General features: G+C 36.4%; 1 protein-coding gene across 1 annotated transcript in view; it reads left to right on the top strand.

Annotated features, from left to right (window-relative positions):
• Window positions 1–161: 161 nt before the first annotated feature.
• Window positions 162–21625, top strand: part of LOC134822681 (inositol polyphosphate-5-phosphatase A-like) — a 47496-nt gene continuing 26032 nt past the window's right edge. The window contains exons 1-2 of the mRNA XM_063833874.1: window positions 162–911; window positions 1205–1598. The gene's annotated coding sequence lies outside the window, so the exon portion shown is untranslated. The remainder of the gene's footprint in view (window positions 912–1204; window positions 1599–21625) is intronic.

Genomic DNA, 21625 nt, shown 5'->3' with positions numbered 1-21625 from the left:
ATTGTATTTAGTATCAATATAGACAGTTTAGATTTGAACTTGGAGCCGCAAGGCCAAGGTTGATTTTCAAAACTTTGAGTTGTTGAAGGGTTTAGTTTTTTCTTTTTATATAGGATCATTGTGACATAATGTGTATATTGTTTGAATAATTTATTATTATTACTTAAGTATAAATTAAAGCACACAAAAATATGTTTTATATATGTAATTAGCACGACGGGTAGTTGATGCACTGATCACAAGCAAGAGCCACTTTCAGTTAAACAAAAATTCAGTTAAACAAAAATTCAATTTTATGCCATTTATTACAGAGTAAACAAGTTTACAATAAATCAATTTGATATTTAAAGGAATCCTAATTCAATGTGTAGTATGGTTGTCACTCTTTAAATAGATTAGATATAGGTTGACGGGGCAAAGGAGTGTTCGTGCTGTTCGCTATTGCTCACACCAAACGGCAACCTAGTAAAATTTTTGTATGGACACCGGTCTCCATCACGATACAAAATTAGGATTGTAGAATTTATTGTATAACTTTTAGTGCAGTGGAGGAAGCGGTGTGGTGCATTAATAGAGTGACAGCCTACTGATTTAGAGTTGTTTTTACGTGAGCATAATGGGTATATTTTTGGACCTAAAGGCTTTACTATGGCAACTTTAAAATTGGTTCTTTTAATCGTTTATTAAATATCACTTAAAAATATATAAATCTGGAATCTGTTCACACTGTGAACCAGTCCTATAAAAATAAAATAAAAACCTCTTAAATCAAATATTTAAAACGTCTCAATAATGGAAATAGTCATACAATTAAGAAATTTACCAAATTCTTAATATTTACCTTAAGAGAAAAATACCTACCTAAGTCAATGTCTACCTGTAATACACTAAATATTAGGTTAAATACATAGGTTTAGTATTGTAAATAGTTAATTTGACGAAGGGAATACGTCTATTTTACCCTGAGTTATGTTTTAGTTCAATCTTGACACAATTTTAAAATTATAATTTAATTATTTTATATATATGTATTGTCCATAACTAGGGTGGCCTGCTAACAGAACCATGATCTGCCTTGATTCATCCTTCAGCACAGAGAAAAGCTCCTTTTTTTATACATTATGATTACAGAGGATCTGATATTTAGATATATATTGCTGTGCTGTAAAAATTGACTTTATTTATTTATTTATTTATTTTATAGGTGGTGGAGTCAGCACACATTTACCAAAATCAAAAATTTTTTAATAGGAGGAACCTGTGGGCCGAGAAGTGAGAACACTGGATTACATTTGTTGAAGGGGATTGTTTTCAAATGACAGCTGCATTATGTCATAATCGCTTGAAGTCCATGCTGAATCATTATAAGCATGTTGCAGCTTTAGAAGTGCCTTTTTCAGGCGACTTTTAGCAAGGCTAATCTTGTAGGAGTAGTCAAAAAGCTTAAGTTTAGGTGCAATTGTGCTCCAGATTTTTGTGGATCTTGATATGAAGTCATTAGATGGGAGTTGTGAAATGAGAGTGGTGAAATGAGAGTTTTAATACTTTCAATGAGAGTTTTAATACTTTCAACACTACTATATAACAAATAATTTGAGGACCCCCAGTGGGAATTGGAACTAATGCCTCGATAAATGTAACGACCATTACAGGTTGTATGTCAATGTAAATGGTTGTTGCATGATAAAGTTATCTTAAAGACATCCTAAGGACTATCAGACATCGATTTTTAAAGCAGTTTACTCCCATCTATCACCTAAAGATTATCAGACATCACTTATCCTTATCCTCCGGAGTGCTACAAAGGTACTGTAATCATTAACTAAATTTCGAACAGTAGCATCTTTTTGTGATAAACTATGTCTAGAATACCAGAACTTGGCTCAAGAGATTACAATCTGAGATATCGAGGGAATGCTGTTAAATTCCTCAGTAATGGCTCTCGTCCTACTGATAAATGTTCAAATTGTTTAACTCTATTAAGAGAGAATGATCGTCTTCGTCGGCAAATTTCTATTCTCTATAAACAATTATCAGAAAGTGACAGTGCACTCAAAGTTCCCCTCAGCAATAGTTCACTTGTCCCTGTGTTGCCCCAGGTACCTGATCACTGTGAACATTCTATCAAAGTTCCCCTCAGTAATAGCTCATCCTCGCATCTTGTTTCTGAGTTAACCCAAGAGCTATCCAAATTAGCAGAAGACAGTGAACATTCAGCAGAAATTATCAATTCGGAAAATCCCAAACACTCTGTAAATGGTGTCAATGGTGTGACCAACTCTATCATTCCATACCAAGACTTGAGTCGAGGAGTTTTTCAGTTTGTTGACACTGCCAAGTTAGATATAGAAACCCACTATACTCATGAGTTTGAGAATAGGACAGTTGCATATTATGGGGACTTTCCCTACGCTTACAATGGAGGCTTTCATAACACAAGGCCAGTAGCAGACAATCCCTACCTAAAGTCTATTTTAGAACGCTTACGCTCACAGTTCCCAAAGTTGAAATTCAATAGTGCTATGATTACCAAGTATAGAAATGGTCAGCAAGGAATTCCCTTTCACTCGGATGACGAGAGGTCAATTTCACCAGGCTCCATGATCTCCACCATCTCTTTAGGGGCTACTAGAGTCCTAAGCTTCAGATCCAAACTTAGAGCTCATATTGCTGACCTCACCCTCTCCCATGGTGACATAATGAATATGACCAGACAATCCCAGACCAGCTTTGAACACAGCCTCATCCAGGACAAGTCTGAAACCATGAGAATAAGCATTACTCTGCGCCTAATTGATGGCAGCGCAACCTTATCTACTCTGTCTGATGTTTCCAGTCAAGTTAAGAACACTGAACCCTCGGCCCCTAAGACTAGATCGATAGAACATTCTGGTAAATCTTTGTGTGTCTACATTAGCTCTAGTATGTTCTCCAAATTAGAGGGAGAAAAGCTATCGTCCAAACAACATGAGGCACATGTATTCAGCTACCCTGGTGCCACAGCCAATGCAATCAATGAACGGTTTCGATCAGATGTAAGAAAAGACACTCTTAATACCAATAATGTGAAAAGCATTGTACTTATGTGTGGTACAAATGACGTGGACTCTATCCTGAACAGCCCTCGCAACATGAGGACTAAACTTCTGTGCCCTGATAGTTTTTCTGGTGATGCTAGAGCTCTTGACTTTACAAACAATTGTATTGAAAAACTTGTACTTTTCCTTCACAAGTGGGCACCTGGAGCTGATATTAAAATTGTTAACTTATTACCTCGGGAGAGTTTCTCCAGAAACAAGGTTATAACAGATATCAATGGATGTATATCAAATCTGCAAAGAAATACACCTATGTAAAACTGCTCTCAACCGAGACAAATCGTTTCTTGTTTAGTGATAAGAAAGGCTTTAGAAAATCGTCATTTTTTAGTAGTTATGGAGAGGATAATGTCCATCTCAATGATTATGGCATAGTTAAATTAGCAAGGCACTTGAAGTATCATGCACACCATTAGAATACTGCTGAATACTGACATAACACTCCTACCATCAGTTTTATTTTTACAGTACGACATCCAGACAAATACAACCTGCTTTTATTCTGTTTTTTAGTTTAAACACAACTTTACAACTTTTATTCATTCCATTGTGAATTAATAAGATTCACAAGATGACAAATTTTAATAATGCAGCTGATAGGTTTCACAAACCTCTGCATTGGTCATTGTAACATTCAAGGAGGGCTTCTTAATTTAGCTAAAAGTAATGAACTTTCCCAACTTATTAGAGATCATAAATTAGACATACTTTCCCTAAATGAGATGAATCTTAATGATACTATTGACACAGACACCATAAATATTCCTTCCTCCTTCAACCTTATGCGATGCGACAGGCCAAACAGTTCTAGGGGTGGTTGTGAGGCCTCCCCCAGCCTCGGATCTTAGGATTGGATTGGCAAAAATTCCTAAGACAAACTGCTTAAGAAAAGCTAAGACTGCAAAAAAAGCTGAGACAAAATTTAAGCGAACCTGAGATGTCAAAATAAGCTAAGACAGCGAAAAGTCTTAAGACAAAATTTAAGGAAACCTAAGACAGCAGATAATCCTGAGACAAAATTTAAGGAAACCCAAGACAGCGAAAAATCCTAAGACAAAATTTAAGAAATCCTGAGACAGCGAAAAATCCTGAGACAAAATTTAAGAAATCCCGAGACAGCGAAAAAACCTGAGACAAAATTTAAGAAATCCCGAGACAGCGAAAAAACCTAAGACAAAATTTAAGAATCCTGAGACGCGCGAAAAAACCTGAGACAAAATTTAAGAAATCCCGAGACAGGGAAAAATCCTGAGACAAAATTTAAGAAAACCTGAGACAGCGAAAAATCCTGAGACAAAATTTAAGAAAACCTGAGAAAGCGAAAAATCTTTAGATACAATTTATACAATAACCACAAGAATATACATGGATATTACATCTTTTAATTTCTTGCAAAGAATATAATAAATACAATATTACTAGGTATAGTAGGAATGTCAATAAGTGAATAGAATTTGTTTGAAATCTCTATGTGCCTGCTAATGAAGTGAGTATCCCAGATCATATCTTTACAGGTAGGACTGTATAATGGGGGCCCGATGTTATAGCGGACATCATCCCCCCCCCCCCCTTACCCCTTCTTACCCCCAGTTCCATAGCGGATATTATGCCAAATTATTGGACGGAGATCGTCAACTAATATTTCTTCGGATATTTCTCCGGTTTGCAGTTCCATAACCTTATCCGGAAACCATCTACGGTAATTTTGTTGATTCTCACAGAGCAAAGTGCAAAGAAACTGCCGCAAACTGCTACAATCTCCGAGAAATCTATTTATTGACTAGCTTGCTAAAATTCATCGTCAAATTACCGCTGCTCGAGTTACCTAGCCAGGCCCATTTCAGTTTTGAGTACTGGAGTCGGTTATCTAGTCAAAGCCTAGCTTTTTTGTAACTTGCAAGTGCTTTTGCGGATTCGATTTTCAAATAGTCGTGGATTTCGGCAAATAGTCGTGGATTTCGGCGATATTTTCAGATTATTCTTCAATGTCCTCAAACCTGAGCACTGGGACTACTTAAGTTTTTGCTACTATCTGAATGATTTGCTCAAGCTACTGGCTCGCTAGGTTCAAAGGTTTATTTCCTATTTATCATGAAAAAAAAAATTGTGCTGGGTAAAAGTTTACACGGTGTTCACGCAGGTTTGGACTCCCGACCTCGCGCAGAGCTAGCCGATCGCCTAGCCGCTAAGCTACTCCGGTGATGTACTCACGAAATTTTTGATGTAAATATATATTTACCCCTTCTTACCCCAGTTCCATAGCGGATATTATGCCAAATTATTGGACGGAGATCGTCAACTAATATTTCTTCGGATATTTCTCCGGTTTGCAGTTCCATAACCTTATCCTGAGACCATCTACGGTAATTTTGTTGATTCTCACAGAGCAAAGTGCAAAGAAATTGCCACAAACTGCTACAATCTCCGAGAAATTCCCGGAGAGCTTCATCTCCGTATAATACAGTAGACGGAGCCGGAGAATCATCACCGTAGAAATGGACCTCTGTCTAATAATTTGGCATAATATCCGCTATGGAACTGGGGGGGTTAATCTGATTAAAAGCTACAAAAAATTCCAGAAATGAGATGGCTGGTTAAAACCTACCTTTGGAAAGCTCTGATGAACCTGCCCGTGGAGAAATAAACACACTTAACTTCACCTCAATTGAGCAATAACTATTTATCGCTTATTACTTCATTTATTTTGGATGTACAGTGTGCTTCGTAACTAATTTATTATTACAAAGTTTACTTTCTAATATGCTAAAACGACAACTAATCTTTCGTTTTACTCCCTACTGTACTGGTTTACTCGTCAATCCAGGTATATGAGAATGTGTGAGAATGGTCTTGAAACTCTGAAAAGAGGATAAGGTTATGGAACTGCAAACCGGAGAAATATCCGAAGAAATATTAGTTGACGATCTCCGTCCAATAATTTGGCATAATATCCGCTATGGAACTGGGGGTAAGAAGGGGTGAATAAATAAGTACATCAAAAATTTCGTGAGTACATCACCAGAGTAGCTTATATTAGCGGCTAGGCGATTGGCTAGCTCTGCGCGTGGTCGGGAGTTCAAACCTGGGTGAACACCGTGTAAACTTTTACCCAGCATAATTTTTTTTTTCATGATAAATAGGAAATAAACCTTTGAACCTAGCGAGCCAGTAGCTTGAGCAAATCATTCAGATAGTAGCAAAAATTTAAGTAGTCCCAGTGCTCAGGTTTGAGGACATTGAAGAATAATCTGAAAATATCGCCGAAATCCACGACTATTTGCCGAAATCCACGACTATTTGAAAATCGAATCCGCAAAAGCACTTGCAAGTTACAAAAAAGCTAGGCTTTGACTAGATAACCGACTCCAGTACTCAAAACTGAAATGGGCCTGGCTAGGTAACTCGAGCAGCGGTAATTTGCCGATGAATTTTAGCAAGCTAGTCAATAACTCAATAAGTAGATTTCTCGGAGATTGTAGCAGTTTGTGGCAGTTTCTTTGCACTTTGCTCTGTTAGAATCAACAAAATTACCGTAGATGGTCTCCGGATAAGGTTATAGAACTGCAAACCGGAGAAATATCCGAATAAATATTAGTTGACGATCTCCGTCCAATAATTTGGCATAATATCAGCTATGGAACTGGGGGTAAGAAGGGGTAAGGGGGGGGGGGGGGGGGGGGGAGATGATGTCCGCTATAACATCGGGCCCCCATTATACAGTCCTACCTGTAAAGATATGATCTGGGATACTCACTTCATTAGCAGGCACATAGAGGTTTCAGACAAATTCTATTGACTTATTGACATTCCTACTATACCTAGTAATATTGTATTTATTATATTCTTTGCAAGAAATTAAAAGATGTAATATCCATGTATATTCTTGTGGCTATTGTATAAATTGTATCTAAAAATTTTTCGCTGTCTCAGGTTTTCTTAAATTTTGTCTCAGGATTTTTCGCTGTCTCAGGTTTTCTTAAGTTTTGTCTCAGGATTTTTCGCTGTCCCGGGATTTCTTAAATTTTGTCTCAGGTTTTTTCGCGCGTCTCAGGATTCCTAAATTTTGTCTTAGGTTTTTTCGCTTTCTCGGGATTTCTTAAATTTTGTCTCAGGTTTTTTCGCTGTCTCGGGATTTCTTAAATTTTGTCTTAGGATTATTCTGCTGTCTTAACTTTTGCACCTGTGTCTCAGGAATTTTTGCAAATCTAATCCTAAGATCCGAGGCTGGGGGAGGCCTGTTGTGGCTTAATGATAAACAAAAAACTAGCTTACACAGAATTAGTTATGGATAGTAAGCTTGATAACATTGAAGCATTATGGGTGAAGCTTAAGAATAGCAAGATCAATGTTTGCTGCTTCTATCGCTCTGGAAATTATTGCAGTGTTGATAACTTTATTGAGTACATTCATTTTTGCATGAAAAAATTGAATGGGAAAAAGGTTATCTGGATTGGGGATATAAACATTGACCAGAATAATATCTCATCCACCCAGTACAAAAAATTAGATATGACCTTGAGATGTTACAATCTAGTTCAAACCATTCAAGGGATAACTAGAGTTGCTAAACGTGGAGACAATTTTACCCAGACTACTATTGATGTAATATTCACTAACTGTTATGCAGATTTTGTTCAATCTTCTGTTCTTGATGAACGTATTGGGGATCATCAAGCTATTATGTGTGAAGTAGATTGTAAAGTACCTATAGCTCCTAAATTAGAAAAGGTTGAAATTAGAAATCATTGTAAACGTAATGTTAAACAATTCTTAGACTATCTAGGTACCTGTTCTGATTACAGTCCACTTATTGGAAAGTACAGATGTTGAAGCTATCACTGCTGGCCTTTGTCATCATATTGAACAGGCATATGCAACCTTCTTCCCTTGCAAGACCATAGAAAGGCATGAAAAGTTCATACATAAACCTTCTACTGAACTTTTAAATGCCATTAATCATACACATTTTCTTCTAAAGAAATTCCGTAAAAAGAAGGATAAGAGAGACAATGGAAATTGCAATAAATGTGGTACATGTAGCAAATGTATAAAGTGTAATGAGGCCTGGGATTGCTACAAGATTCAGAGAAATATTAGAAATAAATTAGCTAAAACCTGCAAAAAGGCTAATGTAATCGATGATCTACAAGTTAAAAGTGCCAAGAATGATCTTAAAGGGATATGGAAAACTATCAAACTGGCATCACATATGACCCCTGGTACAACTAATTGTCAAACTATCAATGAGAATGATCCTGAGCTATTTAACTTTCATTTTGCAAATGTTGGATCAAGATTACAAAATCAGGCCCCCAATATTGAAAGAGTTAGTTTTACTGATTTTTTACCTCCTAGATTGAAATAAATTTTCGTGCACATACAGCATGAATGGTTAATAGTTTAATATATATGTAGACCAAGGTCTGTGCACGGGATGCTTCCTGGAAGAATCCAGTTCTTTTAGCGGGGCACCCTACCTAAAGCCAAATTGAGATATAATAATCATATTCCTAGAGAAATAATCAGAAATCGAATACCAATCAAATAATATGATATATAGGAGTAGTAACCATATTTACTATGCAAAATGCCCCAACCACATAGTGTAAATTTATATATAATTCAACTTCCATATCATCATTAAACCTCAATAGTCAATATAATAGCCCAAGCAAAATTAAATAACTTCTTATCTCCTAGAACTTCTAACATCTCATTTGATAGATTCCAAGAAATAAATGAAACTGATATCCTAATGTATGTCGAAACGCTCAAGAATGACAAGGCCTCATATGACGATGTGCCTCTATTTTTACTTAAGCAAGCTGTACCACACATAGTTGAACCACTGACCCATATTGTCAATTTGAGCCTTAATACAGGTGTTGTACCAACCCTTTGTAAAAAAGCTAGAGTAACTCCCATCCATAAGGCAGGAATGAAAGATGATCCTAATAATTACAGGCCAATATCCATCCTTCCACTTATAGGAAAACTTATAGAATACTTTGTCGGCAAGCAACTCACTGATTACATGGAAGAGAACAAACTTTTCATCCGGCATCAATATGGCTTTCGGAAAAATCACTCCACAACTTATTTGATGTACGATCTGATGGACGAAATATATATGAGTAAATCTAAGTCTTATAAGCCAGGAATCATCTTTCTTGATCTTAAGAAGGCCTTTGACACAGTGAATCATGAAATATTGCTTCAAAAATTGGCATATTATGTAATAGATATCAATGCACAAGGATCAATGGCAAAATAAGCTCATTTTTAGAAGTTCTGAGTGGTGTACCACAAGGAAGCATCATTGGGCCTATATTATTTAGTATCTTCATAAATGACATCATTTATGCCTGTAACCGATCTAAGCCCTTTCTATTTGCAGATGATGGTGCACTATTTGTAAGCAGTGATTATTTAATAGATTTTATATAGTATTGTGTAATAAGGCAGTATTGTGTAATAAGGCAGTGGAAGTGGAACATCCAGTTCTGGTCTGTGGTTAGGGAAAGTTAGGGAAAGAGAAGACAATGGCGATAATGGGTGGAACCTCACCTGGGCAGACGAGAAATATATCACCCTCTAGAGGAGAGACAATGAATTTAGGAAACCTCAGACGTAAAGCCTTTGTGTAGATGAAGATAGCTCCTAAAAGATGTGAGTTCTAAGAGAGGTCATCAGACAGGAAGCTTTGGATAAAAGATGAATAGTCGTAACACCTGGACTCGGGACAATGAAGCTTTAGTGGGAGATAAGACCAGCTGCCAAAGTTGTGAGCAGGGGCACGTGAGTCTGGTTAGAGAGGTCGGGCGAAAAACCACGGACGCGGCAGTATTTATATCTGGGGACTGGACCTGGCAGAGGGAGATTGAGTTTGCCCGATTCGAGGGCCATTGATGTAGGTTACTTTGGAGCCAGGACCTGTTACTTTAGGGTCCTGGAGAGAGCATTATCGTAGACTGTAGTTAGTGAACTGTGCGGAGGACATGAGCAGTCTGGCTTAAGCGTAGAGAGAGTGGAGAGAATTAACTATAGTGGATTTGGGCCTGATATAAGGACGGTCAGCGAGGACTGAAAGTGTTATGTAAGTGTAGTTTAAGGGTAAGACTCCGTTAGAGACGGTTAACGATGGTTAACCGTGATAGGTGAACGTAGAGTAAGGGCGTGTGTTTTACAACTTAGATGTAGGGCGGTATAAGTCAGAGTAATTAGGAAGTGTATTTTGTAAGTAATTGAATTGTTAATCATTTTGTTTCTTACCCTTTTTACCATCATTATTACTTTCGTTTTTGTTGTTCGTAACCTAAATTACTACAAATAATCTACGAATCTGAAGCAAGCGATGACTGCTTACATATTCTTTGATCAAACCTGCAGAAGCACATTTATAAACATGAAAATAGAACTTATGACAATCTTTAAATGGCTCAGTGTTAATAAATTATCACTCAATGAAAAGAAGACTGAATTCCTATTGTTTGATTCTGTTGATCAACATGATGAATTAACCATTGAATGTAATGAGGTAACTTTCACAATCAAGGAGTGCAAAGAGACAAAATATCTTGGCCTCATTCTAGATAGTAAATTAAACTTCAAAAGCCATGTAGATTATATTATTAGGAAGGTCATGAAGAGAATTGGTGCCATGTATAGAAGCAAAGCACTTCTACCCATTAAATATAGGAAAATGTTTGCCAATGCACTCATGTTGCCACAATTCGATTATTTAGACACGATCTATTGTAGAGCTGGCAAGACAAAACTTGCTGAACTTGACACTCTGTACAAAAGGGTAGCCAAAATAGCTCTCAACGTTCCACAAACAGAGAGCAGCCTTAATGTTTATAGAGACATGAAATGGTTACCACTCCATCTTAGACGACAACTCCATCTGTCAAATTATATGTTTAGAATCATCCATGACAATTGTCCTACAAACTTTATGAACAAATTTAGTTACATATCAGGAGGTAGTAGGAGCGGCGAAAGCTGCAACCTATATGTTAATAGATCAACATCACATAAAAACTTTCAATACTTGGGGGCAAAATGTTGGAATAATGTTCCAACAGATCTACGAAATCTGCCCGATGTTAAAAACTTAAGTGATTCGTATAAGAAACAGCTACTCTCATCTATAACAACAGACCCTAATTACACCGTCGACAATTCATATGACAAATTTTACACTGCAATCATAGTCGACGATAACTAAGCATCTTCTAATTCTCTTAAATCTGAGGCATATATAATTTATGTCGAAAGGATATTCCCTTTTTGACCACCTTACCATTCTGATTGATTTTGCACATGACTGACATGTTTTAACTGGAGAAGGGATTCGCACAGTGGTAGTTTTATAAACCACTTTTAATTTATTGACTTATTATACCTAGTGGTAGTTTTATAGACCACATTTAATTTATTAACTTATCATACTTAGTATTTATTTTTGGTGACTGTATCACCCAGTTTTAACATTTGATAATTGTACAGTTTATTGACGACACATTGACTGAATGTTATTTTATATTCTAATTTATATTCTAGATATTTTATTTATTTTTCAACAGACGACAACTTCCTGTTTTTTCTTCTATATTAGTTACTCATATCTCTTGTACAGACTGTTTTACAAGGACATTGACAGATGATACTCACATTAGGCATTCATTATTGCATCAAAATTATTTCACTTGCATTAGGTTTAGAAATTTATTCTCTGGTTAACAGATTTCAAATGTTTAATCAATTTGTAGTATGACAGTAAGGTATATAAGAAGTTATTTAATTTTGCTTGGGCTATTATATTGACTATTGAGGTTTAATGATGATATGGAATTTGAATTCTATATAAATTTACACTATGTGGTTGGGGCATTTTGCATAGTAAATATGGTTACTACTCCTATATATCATATTATTTGATTGGTATTCGATTTCTGATTATTTCTTAGGAATATGATTATTATATCTCAATTTGGCTTTAGGGAGGGTGCTCCGCTAAAAGAACTGGATTCTTCCAGGAAGCATCCCGTGCACAGACCTTGGTCTACATAATATATATTACATTATTAACCATTCATTCTGTATGTGCACGAAAATTTATTTCAATCAAATCCTTTCTAGAAGATGGCTGATAATGCTGTTGCAGTGATGCTGGGCATCTTAATTTCAGTATTTTAAAAACTTCCATAAAAGTGTGATATGTATATAAATTTTTGAAAGCCAGGATGTTTTGTTGCTTGAAAAGTGGTTTACAGTGCTCTAGTTAGAAGAATGTATGGTCAAGTGCCTGGCTGTCAAACTCTCTTGTTCTTGCACATGTTAGGAACTTGTTTAGGTATGCCTCTTTATTTCACCTAACCATGTGCTTTCGCGCCACTGCGGGCGCGCTTGTTTCACAAGTCAAGAAAAGTGAGGCGGGCGCGCGCTACTGCAAGCGCAAGGGCTCTGGATAGAGCAACCTCTTTATCACCAAAGAGGACCCGTACGCAGTGCTTCTGAGACAACCAAATACTTGCTGTCCTAAAGAGTGCTGCATCACCCCAAACTGAGATACAATATGTAAGGTGGGATTCAAATAGTGTGTGGTATAGGTCTTTATGGAGTTCCTTCGGTACAGAGTCCCTAATTCTATTTAAGGTGGCAGAGGCATAGTTTAACTTTCGTTTAAGTGCTGTTATATGAGGCCCCCAGGAAAGCTGTTCATCAATAACAACTCCAAGAAACTTTGTTGCTTTGGTTTTTTTAATCGGAAAGCCATCAATATGGAGTTGAAGCGAATCTGGAAATTTTACTGGGTTACTAGCCTTTGGTTTAAAATGCATATAACCAATAACAGCACTTTGACATGTTGATGTGTAGTTTGTTAAGGATCATATACTTTTTTATACAGCTTAGCAATTTGTTGCTTTTCTCATAAGCTTCTTCTACAGTTTTGCCATTAATAAAAATGTTGGTGTCGTCGGCAAATAGTATGAAAGTTCCTAAATCTGAGGAATTGGAAATATCATTTATGTATAGAAGAAAAAGGAGCGGTCCCAAAACAGAGCCTTGTGGAACTCCATATTTAATGATGAGGTTTTCGGATTTTTCATTGAGGACTTCTGTGTACTGTGTTCTATTTGATAAGTAGCTTTTAATGAGACAGTTTGCATTGCCTCTTATTCCATACCTATCTAGTTTTGTTAGGAGTGTACTATGGTCGATTGTATCAAATGCTTTACTCAAATCTATAAATATTCCTAGAACATGGTTTCGTTTTTTTATGCTCTCTTCAATAATCCTAACAGAGTAGTTAACAGCATGGCTAGTAGAATGGGACTTGCGGAAGCCAAATTGGTTTTCATCAAGGATATTTTGTGACAAAGCGAAACTATAGATACGGCTGTATATCACCTTTTCAAATATCTTACCAAATATGGGCAGAGTAGAGACAGGTCTGTAGTTTCCTACATCCTCTTCGTTTCCTTTCTTAGATATAGGAGTAACTTTCCCAACTTTCAATACATCGGGAAATACCCCGCTCATCATCAGTTTGTTGAAATGTTGGGCTAAAACAGGGCAGATTAGATGAGCTGACTTTTTGATCACACGGATTGGGATATCACTAGATTTGCCATTTTCCAACTTGGAAATTATTTCCATGAGCTCAGTATGTGAACAGTCAGTTAGAAATATAGAGTTGTTGTTGGATGGCAGGAGGTAGTCTTCAAATGTTGAAAATTCAGAAGCCTGTATAGGCAGGTCAGCTATTGATTCATTTAGAGTGGAGGCAATGGAGTTAAAGTATTTGTTGAACTCGTTTGCAATAACCCTTCTATCTGTTATTTTTCTGTTGTCGATTATAAATGAGGGTTTGATACTCTTTTTACACTTCCCTCTGAGTTCATTAATGATTTGCCATGTCTTCTTACGGTCGTGCTTATTTTCTATGATTTGGTTGCAAGAGTAAGTATTTTTTGCAGTGTTAATTACAGATTTGAGGATCCTTCGGTATACCTTGAAGGTTTGCTCGAGATCCTGGTTTCCATCAGGGTTTGCCTTAGTTTTAGATGTAATCCAGGCATCTTTTAATTCATGTTTTTTTTTCAACGGCTGATGAAATACTATCTGTTATCCAGGGGTTATTGATAGGATTCCGTTTAGTAGTTTTTGGCTTTACAAGTTTGCATGTTGAATCAAGTACATGATCAAATAATTTAGTAAAATCCGAGAATTCATGAGAAGTGTGGAGCTTTGAGAGGTCAGTGTTCAGTAGGGTTAGGAATTTATTAAGGTTGGCATTGCTGAAGTCGTAGTACTGGACATGTTTTTCACTTTTTGGACCAACCTCGAATTCGATGTCAGTGAATTCAAATGTTGGAGCATGTTCACCAATTCTATCTGTTATACAACCTGAGAGAACACAGTTACCAGGGTCATTTGTGAGGATGTTGTCAATACAAGATGGTTTGCAATTTGGTCTCTCATGTGTAGGTATCGAAATAACAGGAGCGAAACCATTTCTAAATAAGCATTCTTCAAAAAGAGTATAGTTAATAAAACAAAAGTTTTTAATAAAACAAAAGTTAAATTTATTACCAATTATTCAATCAATACATATCATAAATTCTAATATTGGAAACACAATGCAGAATGGATGTCTTAAACTATAATTTGTTGTCACTAATAATCTATTTACTTTCAAAGTTGAAATTTAGTTAAGTATGAAATGCCACCACATCATAGTTAGGGTAAAATATAATTCTTAAAAATTTTAAAATTAAGAAGATTGCTCTATGACTTAAAATTTAAAATTTAGCTAAAGATGTCTAATTTTTAAATAGTTGGTTACAGTTTATGACAGTACTGGCATGACCAATTTTATTGTGGCTGGTAAAAGGACCCAGTTGCCTGTAAGGGCTTTACCGAACCCCTGGGGACCACAATGTGATAGGATCAGGCCAGATGTTTCTATGTAGAGCAATATATTTATTTCGGAGCTATGGTTACGTGGTATAGTTGGTGGTCATGTTTAAAGGTCAGTTTATCCTTGTGTGCTAATTATCCATCCAGATGCTTAGTGATGTGAGTAAATCATGCCCTTCTACATTATATAACGTTTAACTATAAATTTGTTTTTACCACAGAAACTGTGGCACTAAGGTCAAGAATTAAAAATTTGTACTCTCATTGAAAGTTAAAGCGTTTTTTTTTTTTCCCCAGCACTACTACACAACAAAAAACCTGTCGGCCCACCGAGGAAACACAGTCGCAGAACAAAGAACCCAATTGTGCTCCTCTATTCTGCGATCGTGTGTATTTACTATAAACTAGCTAAATGCAGTTAGTAAAATTTTCTGGAATCATTCAAGTCGTTTGATTAGTTTATGTGTTAAAGTAATGTCCATGATAATCATATTTTTGGATCCCCGGTGGGCAAACACTCGTCCCAAAGGCTAAGGCAAACCTGTCAATGTTTCCCCATACGAAGTAAGGAGAACACATACTCAGCCTACAACTCCACCCATGGGACGAGACGTCGTGAGCCTCAAAATATATAGCATATACCCAGTCAGCAAACACTATACACAACATACATACGATACCAATCAATGTATAATGCCATTACTTCATTTAAAAGAAAATACATCTGCTATCTAATTTAAAAAAATTGAAGAATAAACCTGAAGAGAGGAGAAGGAGAGAGGGGTTTGGGAGAGGTAGAGTAGGAAAACAACAGGATCCTGTGCCGCAGGATTTTAAAATTTGTTGTATGATGATTCGTTTTGTGTCGTCTCTTAGATCAATATAGGTCTGATACCCTTGTCATGGTTTTTTGCAATAACACCGTGGTTTACTCATGTGATTATGTTTACTAAATCAACCTATTTCAATGATAATTCATTTGCATCAAAGTTGTAACTGCACCAAAGTTGTCGGTCATATTTAGACTGTAGTTCTAACAAAGATTTCTTAAGATTATTCTTGAATATACTGATGGGAGTGGAGAAGTCTATTTCACTTGTTGACTTACGGCAGTGATTCCAAATACTAGTTGATTGATAGATGAATAGTGAGGATGGAGTGGGTGGGATGAAGTAGTTGTCTCGTCTTGGTGACCTGTTGAATAAAGAGAACATTGAGATTGGTGATTGGAACTTATTAATTTTGAACATTTCCAGTAAACAGTGCAACTTATGAAGATTGTGGACAGTCAGGAAGTTATACTCGTTACAGATTGGTTTACTGTGTTCTAGTTCAAAGAAATCTTTGCCTAACATCTGCTTGATAACTTTACCGGTCTTATCCCTAGTGATAGGCCTTACTCTGGCACATGTTTTGAACTTATTGAAGTATGCATCATTATCACCAAAGAGAATTCTTATGCATTTCTTTTGTGTTTTAAATATGGCTTCTAGTTTATTATTTGATACACCTCCCCAAACAGATATTCCATAACATAGGTGTGATTCAAAAAGGGTGTGGTACAGGTCCTTATATAGTTTTTTAGGTACACAGCGTCTAATTCCACATAGTCTACCTATCTCACATTTCAATTTACGGTTTAACGCTCTTAAGTGAGCATCCCAGTTCAGTTTTTGGTCAATAATGACTCCAAGAAACTTAGTTTCCTCCACCTTTTTAATTACTATATTATTTAGTGTCAGTTCTAATTCATTGGTGTTTGAATCTGGTTCATTTCTACAGTTCGGCTTAAAGTGGATATAGCAACATTTCTTTATGTTGATATGCAGCAAGTTACTCTTCATATACTGATGAACAAGTTTAAGAATTTTATTAGCTTTGCAGTAAAGTGTTTTTATACATTTATCTACAACAAATATGTTGGTGTCATCGGCAAAAAGTATAAACTTACCTAGGTCTGATACTCTATATATTTCATTGATGTAGATAATGAAAAGCAAGGGACCTAATACTGACCCCTGAGGAACACCAAATATTACAGACAGTTTTTCGGATTCTTCTCCAAGTACTGAAACATATTGCTGTCTATTAGAAAGGTAACTGGCTATCAATTTATTTGCAGTCCCTCGAATTCCATAATCATTCAGTTTTTTAAGCAGTTTATCATGACAGATTGTGTCAAAAGCTTTACTTAAATCAATGAAGATGCCTAGTACGTGATTTTTATCTCTTAAAGATTTTTCAATGTAGTCGACAGAAAAGTTGAGTGCATGGCTTGTCGAGTGATTTTTTCTAAAGCCATATTGATTTTCATATAATAATCCTTGCGACTGGAAGAAACTGTAAAGCCTGGAGAATATGATTTTTTCAAGTATTTTACCGAATATTGCTAAGGTTGAGATAGGCCTGTAATTTTCAAGAAGCTCAGCATTTTCTTTCTTATATATTGGACTTATTTTACCTACTTTTAGGTCGTCTGGAAAAAATCCCTGTTGCATACATTCGTTGTACAATACCGATAGTAGTGGGCTAATTTTGCCTGATACTGCCTTTACTATATGTACTGGTATGTCGCTAGCCTTGCCATTCTTAAGTTCCGATATGATCTTAGCCACCTCCTCAGGTGAGCAGTCATGTAGATATATATTAGCTGTATTCGATTTAGGTAAGAAGTCACAGAAACTTGGAAGCTGATTTATTTGTATCTCTCCTAGTTCTGTGTAGGCTGCATTAAGGTTAGGTGCTAGGGATACAAAATACTTATTGAATTCATTAGCTATAACTCTGCGATCAGTTATCTTTTCATTGTCTATGGTAAATATAGGTCTGATATCACGTTTCTGTTTGCCACGAATTTTATTTATCAGTTCCCAGGTTTTCTTGGAATTTCCCTGAGTTTCAAGAAACTTGTCAGAATAATATTCAGATACAGCTTTTTTACGAACCTTTTTTAGAGCCTTTCTATATTCTTTGTAGTCATCATAACGGTTTCTTTTATTACAGCAGATAGAACACACGCATGTGCCCCCTTTTGTGTCAGTTTCGCCTTGTTTACACTTAACTTTCCTGACTTTCGCCCAGTCATCATACAGCCCATGGCAGTGGTTTACTGAGGCTATAATCCCGCCAGTAATCCATGGGTTGTTCTGCATAGTGCGCTTAGTGGTTTTGGGTACAGCTAGTTTGCAGGTTTCGTCAATGCTGTTTTTAAAGATATCATGAAAGTTAGTAAAATCTATAATTGGTTCATTGTCTAGTTTGTTACCCAAGACTTCAGCAAATTTATCAGTGTTTGATTTACAATAGTCATAGTATTGGGTGTGCTTGTGAATATTTTTGGTCTTGCTAATTTCCCAGTCAAATATTGTAAATATAGGGAGGTGATGAGATATGTGATCAGTTATGACTCCAGAGGCAGTAACAGAGTCTAGGTCATTTGTAATGATGTTGTCGATGCACGAGGCATTACATCCAGGCTTTTCATGAGTTGCTAATGATATCAATGGAAAGAAGCCTCTACTAAATAGGACATCTTCATACTGTGCAATAATGCTACTGTGGTTACTATGGAGATTAATGTTAAAATCACCTGCAATGTGTGTATGTTTTGGTGCTTTATCAAGTATTGACGACAATTCTTGGAGAGCTTGCTCAGCATTGCCACTTGGAGGGCGGTATATTACTCCTATAGAAGTAGAGTTTCCTAGACTACCTATAGTTACAAAGAGGGTTTCTAGATTTTCTGTCACTTGGGAAAGGTTGTTATTTTTGACAGCATTGAAGGAGTTCAGGACATATAGAGCTACTCCTGAGCCTTTTACTTTCGAGTCGAAGGTATCTTGATAGAAGCTCTCATAGCCTGTGAGTTCGTACAAGTTTTTCATTTCAGGGCCTACATTCGTTTCAGCAAGACCAATTACAGAGAATTTGTTAGTAAACCTAGCTATTTCAATTGCCAGCGAGTCAAAGTTTGAATTGTTGCCATCAAGATTTTGAAATATTAGTGAGTTTTGCACTTGTAATTCGTTAGCAAAGGTGCGGTTTATGTCTTTTACAGAATATGAGTCACAGCTTTCAAGTACATCAGAGATTTTACGTATTACATCATCTGCATCAGTGTTGTCATCATTGTCATCATTCAGAAGCTTAAATGGGTTATAACGGTTTACTGCTAGGTGGAGACAATTATTGCAGTACAAGTCAACTTTTTTATTTTGTTTGTCACTGGTGTTAAAACATCTAGAGTGAATGGGACAATTACAGTGATAGCATTCAATTATAGATTGACCTAAGTAAATACTTTTTAAACAGTGGGCACAGACCTCTTTTTTAAGAACATTCATGTTGGAGGCTGATAGCCTTCAACACGAGGCTGTTCTCTGGCGGCATCAGAATAAAGTGTTGAACCAGCTCTACCGTCCCTCCTCCCCCTCTTCCTCCTATCAGTCCCTCCATGCATCCTAACAAGGACAGTATTACGGATTAAAGTAGCAAGTTTGGCCACTCCCTTCCAATTAAGGTGCAGGTAATCCGTTCGGCCATATCTGTCAAACTCCCTGGACAAGGTTAGGCAAAGTAAGCCAGTGTTATTGTCAAGGAAGTCATCAAAGCCATCAACGAACTGGACACCAAAGTTTTTGGGGAGTAGCTCACGACGAATAAGTTCTATAAAGTAAAGAACTTTCCTATTTAAATCAGCATTTCTAGTTGGTAAAAGAGGACAAAGAAATACTTGGGCAGTTGGATTGGCCTCTTGAATTTGCTCAATCTTGAATTCTAGATGACTAAATATAGCAAAAATTTCACGCTGAGATTTAACAGATGGTCTTCTAACATCATTTATACCACACATAATAACAATGTTCTTGTATCCACATGCAAGATATGGGTTAATGTCATCTATTGTAGGAGTCCAAACATTCCGACCAGGCAGCCACTTACCAAAGCTCCTTTTGTGATCCTCTCCAAATTTCATACCTGCTCCATTTGAATCAGAGAAGATACAAGTACTGGCACGATTCTTTCCATCTATTGATCTGAAGGTGAAACTATATCGTACTGCACCAGTGACTGACCCCTTCTGGATAGAGTGCTTGTAGTGAGCCTGACTCCTTCTGGTCATCCTGTAAACTGATCTTGGAGTACACTTGTGCGTGTGAACTGGGTTGTTCATTTCAGTGAAGAGGACTTTGCATTCACCTCCAATGGAAAGAGTCAATATGCTAGACTCTGGATGTATCACCGGTTCATTGTCTGAATGTTCAGGCAGATAACCCTCGCCTTCTTCATAGCGGTTGATCAACACGCTATTCATTACAGGGTTTCCTTCTGCACAGAACTCCTCATTGATTTTCAGGACAAGTGCAGCAATTTTATCAGGGATCTCCACGGTTTTCTTATTGTTGCCATGACCAGCGTCACCATTCACTTTAAGAAGGTCAACATTAAAGTCCCCCATTATACGTACACCAGATTTAGGGAGGAGTTTACATATGTGATCAAATGACTTAAGGAAATTATGAATGTCACCATTTGGAGGGCGATAGATGACCCCTGAGATGAGTGTGAGCTTGCTGGATGATTGAGTGATCTTAACAAAGATTGATTCACTATCAGGCGTGCAGTAGCCAAAATTTTCTATGACTTCTGCATTAAGGTGATTTGCTACATAGAGGGCAACACCAGTCCCTTTCAGCTTGTTTTCCTGAGTGACCTGATAAAAACTGTTGTATTGCGGTATTCTGTATAGTTCTTTAAGAGGTTCATCTGTGTTTGTTTCAGCGATACCAATTACAGAGAAATTTAGTTCAATTCGTTTGAGTTCAACGTTAAGACAATCGAAGTTGGTTTTGTTACCATCTAAGTTGACAAAGTAGGATGTGAATTTTGAGTGTGTGGATGAAAGGTTACATGAGTTTTGAAGCTCCTTGACTACCCTATTAAGATCAGCTGTGGGGTTCCCACAGTGGTAGTTTTATAAACCACTTTTAATTTATTGACCTATTATACTTAGTGGTAGTTTTATAGACCACATTTAATTTATTAACTTAACTATTTATTTTTGGTGACTGTATCACCCAGTTTTAACATTTGATAATTGTACAGTTTATTGACGACACATTGACTGAATGTTATTTTATATTCTAATTTATATTCTAGATATTTTATTTATTTTACAACAGACGACAACTTCCTGTTTTTTCTTCTATATTAGTTACTCATATCTCTTGTACAGACTTTTTTACAAGGACATTGACAAATGATACTCACATTAGGCATTCATTATTGCATCTAAATTGTTTCACTTGCATTAGGCTTAGAATTTATTCTCTGGTCAACAGATTTCAAATGTTTAATTAATTTGTAGTATGACAGTAAGGTATATAAGAAGTTATTTAATTTTGCTTGGGCTATTATATTGACTAGGTATTGAGGTTTAATGATGATATGGAATTTGAATTCTATATAAATTTACACTATGTGGTTGGGGCATTTTGCATAGTAAATATGGTTACTACTCCTATATATCTTATTATTTGATTGGTATTCGATTTCTGATTATTTCTTAGGAATATGATTATTATATCTCAATTTGGCTT

Source organism: Bolinopsis microptera, chromosome 11, assembly GCF_026151205.1.
Source record: "Bolinopsis microptera isolate Bmic1 chromosome 11, MBARI_Bmic_1.0, whole genome shotgun sequence".
In the NCBI taxonomy this organism is placed as follows: Eukaryota; Metazoa; Ctenophora; class Tentaculata; order Lobata; family Bolinopsidae; genus Bolinopsis; species Bolinopsis microptera.
Note: the sequence above shows the minus strand (reverse complement) of the source record. Positions and strands in the feature narration are given on the sequence as shown.